Here is a 14287-nt window from a genome sequence, read left to right on the forward strand (position 1 = left end):
GGAAGGAGCACCATTTGGGTTTTGGAGGGCAGATTTTACAGGAATGTTTTTCAGGCACCATGTCACATTTTAAGAGACCCTGAGTTATCTCTTCAGTGGAAACTCCAAAATAGTGACCCCATTTCATAAGCTACACCCCTCAAGGAATTTATTGAGGGGTATAGTGAGTGCTTTGACCCCCACATGTGTTTCATAGAATTTAAAGACATTAGGCTTTGAAAATAAAAATTACATTTTTGTCCAATACAATGTTGCTTTAGCCCCACATTTTTCCTTTTCGCAAGCAGTAACTGTAAAAAAAAACACACCAAAATTGGTTACCTATTTCCTGCTCAGTACGGGAACACCCCATATTTGGTCATAAACTGCTGTATGGGCAGAACACCGGGCTCAGAAGGAAAGGAGCACTATTTGGCTTTTGGAGGTAAGATTTAGCTGGAATGTTTCTTTTGGCTTCGGCAGCACAGATTTTGATGGATTGGTTTACAGGTGCCATGTTCCTTTCAAACAGTCTGAAAAATACTAGTACTGCTATTATCTGATAATCATAAATTTTGTTATTTTTCTCTTGACTAAGCTGTATGAGGGCTTATTTATTGCAGGATGAGTTGCCATTGGTATTATTTTGTGGTATATACCATTTTTTTTATTGCTTTTTATTTTGCTTAGAAAAGGCAGCAATTCTGCCATTGGTTTTTGGGTTTTGTTATTGTGGCTTGCACTGTGCAGGAAAAATGAAATATTAACTTCATTCTGCTGGTCAGTACGATTATAGAGATACTATTATTATTATTATTATTATTATTATTATTATTATTATATAGTTTTTATATAGTTTATTACATTTTGCCAATTTTTTTAAAATCATGTTTTTGTGTCACCAATTTTCTGGCAATGGTATTGTCTGAGGGCTTGTTTTTTGCAGGATCAGGTGACATTTTTATTGTTACCATTTTAGGGTACATATGAATTTTTGATCACTTGATATTATGATTTGAGGGAAAGGGGACCAAAACAATGGTACCAATTTTATTAGATTTTTTTATGATGTTCAACTGACAGGATAGATTCAGTGATATTTTCATAGAGATCATTGTTACGGACAAGGTGATACCTAATATGTCTATTTTATAAAAAGATTTTCTATTTTCTTACAATTGGAAATAGCTTAAAGGGGTTATCCCCCATATGCCCGGGCCCCTCACACTGAATCTACTTACCTGGCTCCCTGCGCTGCTCATGGTCCCCGCACCGTCGCAGCTGCTTCTCCTTGTGCACGGATGAAAACATCCGGTGTCGGGGGGGAGCAGCCAATGGCAGGAGGTGATGGGGACGAGCCTCCCTACCATCGTGGGTGATGCTAGGGAGGATTGTCCTCCTATCTTCAGTAAAGAAATATTTATGTGTTAACAAAACCGGCCTCATCATTGGGAACACCACTCTATTACCTTTTTTTTTTTCACCATATCCCTGCCTTGCACCCCACAACATCACAAACGCCAAGGGCACCCCAAAGAGCAACTGGCAGGAGACGCCTAAATAAGGGCATGTCCCGAGGGGAAGAAAGGGTGCACCCCTCCCTTCACTGCATGGCTCAGGAAGCGCCACAGTGAGGACTGTCACCGTGAATACTACTACCACCATCAGCCACTACTACCACTTACATCTTCTCCTTTCCTAGGCTTGTTGCAGTTTTATTATTTTATTATGAAGTTTTATAATAATACTGTTCCTTTAAGATCTATTATGTGTACAGTATGCTTCAGAGTGCATGAATTTGATGCTGCAAGGAAACTTCAGCTTTAAGACCCGTGGCGAAGAGAACCTAATGCACAATGTAATCTTTTACTGTATCTTATTGGCAAGGCTCTCAGTCCATCAAGACCCACTTGATTTGTTTTATACACTTGGCTGATCACAAACTTCAGGATATTGTCTCTTTTCATTGAAGTTCACGGCCATTGCAGACACAACTTAGAGATGTCTCAAGAAATCAGACAAGGTCACTGGGGGGTTTGGATGAAAAATCATCTCTTCTGTTAATAAATTAACAAGGATAAGAGTTTTTCTTCATTCAAGCTCAAGCAGTCACTGGTTTGCTAGATATCTCGATTTTTTTTTTAAATGTTGGCGATGGTTAGAAAATCAAAACCAACACATGAAAGATATAATTCAGTACATTGCTATAAATAACATTATATGAGAAAATTCATATTAAAGTAGCCTTAACGCATTCATTACCAGAGTGTTTATAAACATTCCTTACCAGGCCAGTTTATCTATCTAACTGCAAATAACTGATTCTTTTCTGAGCCAGCCGACATGTATTTGATATTATTTTTATCAGGATACCTTAGACCTTTATTTTGTGCCATTAAATGATGGATATAATATTTAAAAAAATAATATTTAAGGAAAAACTGTGAAAATGATGAAAAAAAAAATATTTTTTCTTATTCATTTTTTTTCTAACAAAAGGTTTAAAGAGAAAACATTTCTAAAACCATTCCCGTACCCTTGTACCCTGAAAATGGATGCTATTTATGTAATTTATCTACTAGCTGGGCCCACCGCAAGACTTGAAAAGACTGGACCCCATTTTGGCGGCCTCTTTTTCTATTGCTGGTTCTATAGCACCATACTGCCAGAAAAATCTTGTACAGCGTCAAAACGCTGCAAGCCCCTTCAAAGTGACTTTTTCATGTTAGTCGCCTAAGGTATTCATCTTGGGGAAATTTGGACATTTTAATTTTTTTTTTTTTTTTTATATATATTTTTGCGTGCATTTGTATATTTTACGCAGAAAAAAAACCCTGATATACAAAATATAACTAAAACAAATACCTAGTTTTTCTAAATAAACAATCGTGTGTATGTTTGTATATTTTACACATACAAATTCCACTACACTATTGCTACAACTAATAAATAGATATAAATATAATAAATATATATGGGTGGGATGTTTGTATCGTTGCGTACGTAGTCAAATTACTATTGCTAATACTAGTAACTAATGCTATATCTTTAAAAAAAAAAACTTTTTTTTTTATAAATTTTTTATTTATTCACTTTTTATTTACTTTTTTTAAGTGAATTAACCCCTTCTGCCACAGTCAAGGCAGGAAGAGGTTCATTCCCAGCCTGCAAGCTGACATTTCATTTTAAAGCCAGCAAGAAAAAGCACTCCCTGCTGGCTTTTAACTTCTTCAATGTAATAGACGCTTGCAGCAGAGTGCTATAAGCGTATATTACTGCCTGACCGCTCTTACTGGCCACAGCACATCTCCTTGTGACCACAGCTGTTTAATGACAGCGCGGTCACAGCGATCTGCGGCGGCACGAGCCGCCAGCAGATCGCAATGTAATCCGACACTTTTATACGTCGGGTTACAGATAGGAGCCTACCGCCACGACCTAGAAAGTCGTGCGGTGGTAGGCAGGTGGTTAAAACAACAAAGAAAAATATGAATGCCTGATAACAAAGTAAAATCATATAGATATAAGTATCTACAGCTGTGAAATATAGTGGGGAGGACACCCACCTCAAAGAAGACTATATGGTTCCCCTGAAAGTAATGAGCAGCCCTGCAGTGTTGCTTCTGAAAAGGAGGTGCCAGCCCTGGTCAATACAAGTGAATGGGAACAGCGCTGCATTAACCAGCTCCATCCTCTACACAATGGATGTGCAGCAGCAGCCCTGGAGGAGAGAGCGGAGGATGGGATTGGTAGTAGCTCTGACATATGGATCACAGTGACAATCCTCACAACGTTGCTCCCCAGCACCCTGCAGTGACAGGTGATTTCTTCTCCTGTCCATAAGACATACTGATAGGGAACTTAGATTGTGAGCTCCAGTGGAGACAGCAAGCAATGATAATGTCTGTAAAGCGCTCCAGAATATGGCACTTTCTATAAGTGAGTAAAATAAATAAATAATAAATAGATCTCTCTTTACTAAAGTTCAGAATAGAAGTAGTAGTACACCCAACAGTATCAAGATACAATTCCAACAGCAATTCACAGTGCAGTTCTCTCCCAATAGCAATGTATGAATAGATAGCAGCAATGATTGGTTTTGTGGTACTCCTTCTCTCTGTCCTTCTAAAGTCTCTCTGCAGAACCTTAGGCATGCAATTGAGTTTTTGGCATAAGTTCTGTAATTCCCAAACTAAGCGGTACAGAATTAAGATACAACTGGCCAAACTGTATCAAAGTGTGGAAGGGAGCAATGGCAATATTTCCTCTCACAGCGGCAAAGTCTCTATCAGCCCTAATTGAGCACAGTACCTTGCTGACTCCAACGGCCTTGCAGATTTTGGACCTTCTGATCTTCCTTCTCTTTCTCTTTCACTTTCTCTCTCTCTCTCTCTCTCTCTCTCTCTCTCTCTCTCATGCTGGAGCACTCTGGATAGCTGAAGCTGTCTCAGACATGGTTCTTTGGGTCTCAGGCCAAGCTTGAGGAGCTCACACAACATAGGTCTTATCTGTTCCTCAGGCAGAATAGACTCTCTAACCAGGGATGGACTAGGTCAGGGTTGTTAACTGCAACCTATGAATACATTACTATTGAAAAAATATATCAAATAAGAATGTTTCAATTAAACAAAATACTTTATAAGAGTTAATCCTATGCAGGTACCCTGTTCTGGGGTACTACAGATGGAGCTATGTAATTCTGGAGCAGCTACTCCCATTCAGTTGAAGGGCAGTGGTGTGGGTTTCAGACCCCTGATGAGGATTGTTCATCAATTACAAAATATTGGAAAATCTCTATAAAATATCCTTTAAAATCTTTTTTGGAGGTAGCTATAATTTTTTATGCATTTCTTTTACTCTTATTGCTCCTATCTTGCTGTCATGCCCTGCTCTGACTATGTGCAAAGGTCGGCCAGAATAGCAGCACGTGTTTAGTTTTTTGTTTTGTTTTGGAGTCGTGCTGGATCCGCCTCCCTTCAGGTGCACTGGGTGGGGTCATTGGTTTAAATCTCACTCAATCCCAGTGTTCTGTGCGGGTTATAGAAATCAGTCTGGCCTTGGAAGCAAGGAAGGAAGGATTGTCTGTTCCAGCTCAGATCAGATAAGTTTGGTTTCTGATTTTGTTGTTTGCTGTCTAGGTTGTTTGTGTGTCTTCTGTCCCCTCCAGGTTCTGAGGGAGCAGGCTGCTCCTATTCCCCTTTTCCCCATCTCAGGGATCCTAGGGTATTTTAGCCCAGGCACGAGGACACATTATTCCTACCATCAAGGTCTGAATGTGGGCTTAGCAGGGTAGGGCGAGAAGTCAGGGATTTGCTAGGAGGTGACCCTTCCCCTGCTTCTCGCCTAGAATCTGGGTTGTTGGTTTATCTGTGTATCTGAGATCCCGTCCGCCGTGACATTATAACCCGTCAATACTTTGACTGTCATTGCTCTGCGGTTTTGTGATGGCGTCAATTGATGCGTTAGTTGACCGCATGCAGGGGCTATCCCTAGAGGTTGCGGAGCTACGTGGTTCGGTCACATAGTGCCAGAATGCTCTGGCATCAGGTGCAGGTCAAATTTGTGGGCAGCCTAAAGTCGCTCTTCCTGACAGATTTGCAGGTGGTACGGATGACTTTATCCGTTTTAGAGAGTCTTGCAAATTGTATTTTCAGCTGCGTCCATCGTCGTCAGGTGATGAAAGTCAGAGGATAGGTATAATCATTTCTCTGCTTAAAGGGGACGCGCAATCCTGGGCCTTTTCTCTGCCGCCCGGTTTTGGGCCCTCCGGTCGGTGAAGAAATTTTTTAAGGCCCTGGGATTAATCTACGATGACCCAGATCGGGTCTCGATGGCGGAATCGAGATTACGTAATTTATTACAGGGTGAACATACTGCAGAGGCTTACTGTGTTGAGTTTAGGAGATGGGCTACCGAATCAGAGTGGAATGATCCCGCGTTACGTAGTCAGTTTTGTCAGGGGTTATCTGAGAGATTGAAAGATGCCCTTGCTTTTCATGAGTACCCAGATTCTTTGGAGAATGCAATGTCTTTGGCAGTACGGTTAGATAGACGTATTAGAGAAAGAGGTAGGGCTCCCTCCGCGCAAGGGATCCCTTCTGTGAGTGGTTTCGTCTCTACTGCTTCCCAGGGTGATGTTACAGGTAACTCTGGGGTAGGGGAGGAACCCATGCAGCTGGGTCAGGTTTCTTGCCGTTCTGGTAGTAGAGACTTTAGGAAATTGCACAAACTATGTTACTACTGTGGGAAAAGTGGTCATTTAATTTTTTCTTGTCCTTTTGTTAAACCGCAGGTGGAAGAGAAAAAAAACTTTCCTGACTCTTGGTAGCGTGAATGGTGTGGTGGAGCAGGCAGGTATGCAATCTCCCTGTAATACCTGTTTTCTCCTTCCAGCTATGGTGGCGCTAGACTCAAGAAAAATTTTTGTTGAAGTATTCCTTGACTGTGGTGCTGGGGTAAACCTAATTGACTTTCTTTTTCTTCAAAATATGGGTCTAAGTACTTGCTCTTTAGAAAGAGAGATTCCGGTTTTTGCAATTGATTCTTCCCCTCTTTCTCAAAGGAGTCTCACTCATATTGCTCATGGTATTCACTTAAGGTTGGGTGATTCACATGTTGAGATTATGTCTTGTTTTGTCATGAAGGATTTGCCGGCTCCTATAGTTTTGGGGTTACCATGGTTGACTAAACATAACCCAATTATAGATTGGCAAGCGAGACAAATCATTGGTTGGAGTGATTTTTGTTCGGATAATTGTCTTGGCACATCTATCTCTGGTGTGTCCACTACGGCTTTACCTCAGTATCTCTCAGATTTTGCGGATGTCTTTTCGGAGGGTGGGGCTCAGGAATTGCCCCCTCATTGTGACTATGATTGTCAAGTTAATCTCATCTCAGGGGCTAAGTTGCCAAAGTCTCAGCTTTACAATCTTTCTCAACCCGAAAGAGAGGTCATGCGAAAGTATGTCGCCGAGAGTTTGGCAAAAGGTCATATTAGGCCATCTAAGTCTCCGGTGGCAGTAGGTTTGTTCTTTGTAAAAAAAAAAGATGGATCGCTGAGACCTTGTTTGGATTTCTGGGAATTGAACCGTATTACGGTCCGGGATCCATATCCCCTGCCTTTGATCTCTGACCTTTTTGATCAGATTGTTGGAGCCAAGGTGTTCTCCAAGTTGGCTTTGAGAGGGGCCTACAATCTGATCAGAATCAAGGAGGGGGATGAGTGGAAAACGGCCTTTAATACACACGAGGGTCATTTTGAGAATCTGGTTATGCCTTTTCGGTTGACAAACGCGCCAGCGGTATTTCAGCGATTCGTCAATGACATTTTCCATCATTTGGTGGGAGGTTCGTGGTGGTTTACTTGGATGACATTTTAATTTACTCTCCTGATCTGAAGACCCATCAGGATCATGTGAGACAGGTTTTGACGATCCTTCGGGAGAATAAATTGTATGGCAAATTGGAGAAATGTGTGTTTTCAGTGCAGGAGCTTCCGTTCTTGGGATATCTGCTTTCTGACTCTGGTTTTCGTATGGACCCCGAAAAGGTCCGGGCGGTTCTGGAATGGGACCGACCAGAGAATCAGAAAGCTTTGATGCGGTTTTTGGGGTTTACTAATTATTATAGAAAAAAAAATTCGAACTATTCTACCATTGTAAGACCTCTCACTGATATGACTAAGAAGGGCGCCGACGTCTCTGTCTGTTCGGATGAGGCATTGCAGGCCTTTTCGGCTATTAAGGAGTGTTTTGCGTCTGCTCCCATTCTGGTGCAGCCCGATGTGTCTCAGCCATTCGTGGTGGAGGTTGATGCATCAGAAGTGGGGGTTGGAGCGGTGCTGTCGCAGTGTTCATCTCCTGGCAAATGGGTCCCGTGTGCTTTTTTCTCCAAGAAGCTCTCGGTCGCCGAGAAGAATTATGATGTTGGTGATAGAGAGTTGCTGGCTATCAAGTTGGCCTTTGAGGAATGGCGTCACTGGTTGGAGGGGGTGTCTCACCCCGTTACAGTATATACAGATCATAAGAATTTGGCTTACCTGCAATCTGTCAAGCTTCTGAACCCTAGACAGGCCAGATGGTCACAGTTTTTTACCAGGTTCAATTTTGTGGTTACCTTTCGCCCAGGGTTTAAGAACGTCAAGGCAGATGCCTTGTCTCGCAGCTTTCCTGGGGAGGTGATTCAGAGGATCCTGCTCCGATTTTGGCTATGGTTTTCATCCTCAGTTTGGTAACTTTTCTGGGACTGGTTCCTCTGGGATGCCAGAGGAGGAGAGATTTTCTTCTGCCTTGTCTTCTATCTGGCGGAGGATCCAAGGGAATTTGGAGAAGATGGGTGAGAGGTATAAGCGAATGGCTGACAAGAGACGTGTGACTGGTCCGGACCTGTGTGTGGGTGATCTGGTGTGGTTGTCCACTACAAATATTAAATTGAGAGTGCCATCTTGGAAACTGGGTCCAAGATTTATTGGTCGGTACAAAATATCTGCGGTGATCAATCCAGTAGCGTTTCGGCTGGATCTTCCGCAGACTTGGAGGATCCATGATGTGTTCCACAGGTCTTTACTGAAAAAATACGTGAAACCGGTGGAACCATCGCCATTGTCTCCTCCTCCTGTTCTGGTCGATGGAAATTTGGAGTTCGAGATCTCCATGGTTCTCGACTCTAGAGTTCTTCGGGGTTCCCTTCAGTACCTGGTACACTGGAGGGGATACGGCCCTGAGGAGAGGATGTGGGTTCCGGCGCTGGATGTCAGTGCCAGCCGACTGGTGAGGGCTTTTCATAGATCCCATCCGGATAAGGTTGGTGCGGGGTGTCCGGAGGTCACCCGTAGAAGGGAGGGTACTGTCATGCCCTGCTCTGACTATGTGCGGAGGTCGGCCACAATAGCAGCACGTGTTTAGTTTTTTGCTTTGGAGTCGTGCTGGATCCGCCTCCCTTCAGGTGCACTGGGTGGGGTCATTGGTTTAAATCTCACTCAATCCCAGTGTTCTGTGCGGGTTATAGAAATCAGTCTGGCCTTGGAAGCAAGGAAGGAAGGATTATCTGTTCCAGCTCAGATCAGATAAGTTTGGTTTCTGTTTTTGTTGTTTGCTGTCTAGGTTGTTTGTGTGTCTTCTGTCCCCTCCAGGTTCTGAGGGAGCAGGCTGCTCCTTTTCCCCTTTTCACCATCTCAGGGATCCTAGGGTATTTTAGCCCAGGCACGAGGACACATTATTCCTACCATCAAGGTCTGAATGTGGGCTTAGCAGGGTAGGGAGAGAAGTCAGGGATTTGCTAGGAGGTGACCCTTCCCCTGCTTCTCGCCTAGAATCTGGGTTGTTAGTTTATCTGTGTATCTGAGATCCCGTCCGCCGTGACACTTGCATTCTGGGCTGTGGTCACATGACTATGTCCATGTAGTTCTTTCTTATTTCCTGTGATATTATGTCCATGGGCTGGGCAGTGATGGGGGAGTGTCTATGTAACTAGCTGGGTGGGAGGAGCTATAAACTAGCTGGGAGTTGTTAGGGGCAGTGATAGGGGGGTGTCTTTGTAACTATCTGGGTAGGAGAAGCTATAAACTAGCTGGAAGTTGTTAGGGGCAGTGATAGAGGAGTTGTAATGACCCAGAGTGCTATTACCACGCTTTTGCACCTTGTTGTTACCAAGGTCATCTTTAATATTAATTGGACCCTGGGCAAAAATTTACTTGGGCCCCCTGGATCCCGCCTTCCCACACCTTAGCAGGCAATCACGCCCTCGACCACAACACACACACCAAAAATCCACACATCTGGTAGAGTACAGTGAATGACTGTAAATACTTCCAGTTCTGAAGACTCCAGCGGCTCAGGATCAGTGCTCTGGGCAGCTGGGCTCAGGCTGGAAGTGGGCACCGCTCTGCAGGAAGGAGACCAGGGCTCAGCTCACCCTAGTGTTACAGTGCACCCCAGCACCCCACAGTATGCAGTATAGCACCCTATAGTATACAGCAACCCACAGTATGCAGTATAGCACCCTATAGTATACAGCACCACACAGTATGCAGTATAGCACCCCACACTATACAGTACCCCACAGTATATAGTAGAGCAGTATAGCACCTCACAGTATACAGCACCCCAAACTATACACGATACAGCACCCCACACTATACAGTACAGCAGTATAGCACTCCACAATATACTGCACCCACAGTATACAGCCCCCCACAGTATACAGCACCTCACAGTATACAGTAGAGCAGTATAGCACCTCACCGTATATAGCACCCCAAACTATACATGATACAGTACCCCACACTATACAGCCCCCCACACTATACAATACAGCAGTATAGCACTCCACAATATACAGCACGCACAGTATACTGTATACAGCCCCCCACAGTATACAGCCCCCCACAGTATACAGTACAGCAGTATAGCACTCCACAATATACAGCACCCACAGTATACAGCCCCCACAGTATACAGTACAGCAGTATAGCACTCCAGAATATACAGCACGCACAGTATACTGTATACAGCCCCCCACAGTATACAGCCCCCCACAGTATACAGTACAGCAGTATAGCACTCCACAATATACAGCACACACAGTATACAGCCCCCCACAGTATACAGTACAGCAGTATAGCACTCCACAATATACAGCACCCACAGTATACAGTATACAGCCCCCCACACTATACAGTACAGCAGTATAGCACTCCACAATATACAGCACCCACAGTATACAGTATATAGCCCCCCACAGTATACAGCCCCCCACAGTATACAGTACAGCAGTATAGCACTCCACAATATACAGCACCCACAGTATACAGTATACAGCCCCCCACAGTATACAGTACAGCAGTATAGCACTCCACAATATACAGCACCCACAGTATACAGCCCCCCACACTATACAGTACAGCAGTATAGCACTCCACAATATACAGCACCCACAGTATACAGCCCCCCAAAGTATACAGCCCCCTACAGTATACAGGCCCCTACAGTATACAGGCCCCTACAGTATACAGCCCCCCACAGTATACAGCCCCCCACAGTATACAGGCCCCCACAGTATAGAGCCCCCCACAGTATACAGGCCCCCACACTATACAGCACCCCACTATACAGTAGTTTACAGTATATTAGCATAACAGCCCCTGTCACCTTTTTCTGATATAATCTTCACAAAAAAAGCTCCACAGTTAAGGCAAACTTCTACAGCAACACTCCTGGTAGAAAGGACCTTGATGACCTCATAGCCATGTGACCAGTAATATTGCTAGGTTACTGGTCACATGGTGATGATGTCATCTAAGGACCTAGAGAATCACAGCTCTCAAAGTACGCTACCTGGAGTGCTGGCAGGCATGGCATAGCAGCACCCCCTGTGTAGCTGACAGCCTGACACCCAGGGGCAGTGGCTAGCAGGGCTCAAGAGGCAGCTGCCTTGGGCCCCCCAGGAGCAACTGGGCCCGGGACAGCTGCCCCTTTTGCCCCTTATTAAAGACGGCCCTGGTTGTTACCTCGTATGAGCTGAGAGTGTGTCATCTAATACATTTGTATCATGTCATTCTCATTGCGTATATTTATTCATATGCAGATGTAATGTTAACATGTAATGTGCCTGGTTCACCAGCAGATAGCAGCAAATCTGTGCAGAGATGGTTTCTCTGGAGAGGAACTTCTAGTTCCATTCCAGCCCTCTTTAGAGTAGGAGGAGTTTAGTTAGTGAGCAGTTTAGTCTATTCCCTCCTGGGGAAAGGTTGTGTGTTGGCTAGCAGAGCACTGCTTGCTCTGCTAGGCCCACAGGCCCTGCCTGTGAAGTACTACATGGTTGCTTGTCCCCTCCTGGGCTTGCATTGCCTTCATCCAAGCTGAAGCTAGAGCTTGAGGTACTCAAAGCCAGGACAAGAAGTTCCTAGGAATAAGGTAAGAGACAGACTACAGACTACTAAACTAAGTTCCAGCAGAAGAGGAGAAGTTCCTAGCATAGCACAGCTGATAAAGCTACCAATATAGCAGAGCTGAGATTGTTGCAGAAGTGTTTGCCTGCCAGAATAAGCCAATACCTGCTGATGACCAAGATATTGTTTGGAAACTGTTCGGATTACTGCTTATGTCAAGTAAAGTTGTGTTCTATGTTAATACAAAGTCTGGACTCCGTTTATTCTACTTATTCATCACCCAAGTTCAACAACCCCGTTTTGCACTTGCTTCGGACTACACCACTTCTGGGATCCAAGGACATCCAGGTAGGAGCACAGTGATATGTGCATACAACATCTACAGAGACGAGATATTCCGACCCAAATCAAGCAATCAATGCTGCTGAGAGACACCATCATGGCTTGGAAGGCGGTACGAAAAATCTACCGACTTCCCATATATCTCACCCCTCATATACTGTTGTGGACTCTGCCCTCCTTTTCCTAGGGAAGCGACAACAAAATGTACAGCGTATGGAAACAAAAAGGCATTCACAAATTGCAGGATATCTTGGATAATACAAAACAGAAGCTAAACACATGTGACGAGTTCTGTGATAAATACAGAATAAACTCTTCCCATTTCGTCCCGTTTCAGCAAATTCGCTCCTACTGTAGAGCACAGGCCAAGCAGCTAGGGGAGACAGACAGACTAGCCTGGTTTGAGGCACTTTTAGGTGCTGACAAATCTACGATATCTCTGTCAGACATGTATCGCAAACTCCACACTACTAAAAACATACCTTTGGTTGCAAATACATTCTCTACCTGGGAGAGGGAGTTTGACGTCCCAAATTTAATTAGGCAGCTGAAGGATGGATATGAGTATGTACGGAAAGCCCTATACAACGAACAATGGCGTGAGACCCAATTTAGGATAATGCACAGGGCAACATATGCTTTTGACTTATCCTATAAAGACGTGCCGGCCCATTAATTAAGGCAGTGTCCCAAGTGCTCCCTGCCTAAATCGGGACTTTTACATGGTTTGTGGGACTGCCCAAACTTAAGGCCCATTTGGGAACAAGCTGTGAAATATATTGATACTGTTTGGGGGGTACAAGTATCACTCAAACCACAACAATGTATCTTTCTGTATATACCGCGGGACCAAACAGAAGCAGAGGGAGCAGGGGTATCTGAAAAGGGAGTACATATCTTGCTTATGTCAGTTAAGAAGTCAATTTTAAGGCATTGGTTACAGAGCTCATCCCCCGTGTGGGAAGAAATATTAGGGATCATGAAACAAGTGCTCCACGATTAGAAATGGAAAGGCACAAAGATAAATCAATAAGCAACTTCGTCAAGAAATGGAGAAAATTCATAGAAGCCGCCTTGTCACCGGGAGAGATCAAGGAACTGATGTCTCCCTTCACTCAAACCACATGGTATTTAGAGGCGCAATTAGGAGGAAAGCTTGGCAAATTGGAGGTCTGAGACCCCAGAGGACCTCCTGGTGCATTATGATTTCTTGTCTTATTATGACCCATTGGAATGGTGTAGAAATGAGGCGTCATCCTGACAAGTTCTCTACTGTTGGGGGGAAGGGAGGGGGGATGTTATGTTTTTTGTTTATACAACTTTAAACAGAAAATGAATAGTGGAATGTCTACGATGTATCCTAGATTCCTGATGTCGTTATGCTTCACAAATGCAACTGTAACATGTCTCTATTCTTCAATAAAGAGATAATATAAAAAAATAAAACATCTACAGAGACATTGTAGGCCACTCTATACCTCTCTGGCAATTCTACATCTGGGTACTAAAACTACCATCTACAAAGGGCACTCCATGTCCTCGTTGCTTAACCGCAACTGGCGTCACGTTTACTTGCTCTATAAGAGGATATATTTTGTAGAAACCTCCTAAGGGGCAAGGGATACCCCAGAAGCTGCCAGTGGGCCACTGCAGAGTGTCTATGTAACTAGCTGGTGGGAGGAGCTATAACTAGCTGGGAGTTGTTAGGAGCAGTGATAGGGGAGTGTCTATGTAACTAGATGGTGGGAGGTGCTACATATAGTACAGGATGGAAACAAAGAAGAGTGATTGGTCAGGCACCTGGGGCCAGAAACAGCAGCTGTTGTGCACTGTGGATGAATAAAGCCTGTTCATATTTGAGAATTTTGCTTGATTTAGTTTCTTTCTCTCTTTACTTCTGGATTTAGCTCAGAGTTAACCTTGACAGAAGCTGAGCATCCTCCCTGTGAGAATATATTTTATTTTCACATTGCTGCCTTATCATATGATGTTTACTCTATATACAGCAATGTTTTGGTGCTGCAGAATACACATGCCTCCTCCTGTGGCATCAAAAGGACCATAGGGTATATTGTATGC

The sequence above is a fragment of the Bufo bufo genome, chromosome 2 (genome assembly GCF_905171765.1).
Source record: "Bufo bufo chromosome 2, aBufBuf1.1, whole genome shotgun sequence".
NCBI classification, from domain to species: Eukaryota; Metazoa; Chordata; class Amphibia; order Anura; family Bufonidae; genus Bufo; species Bufo bufo.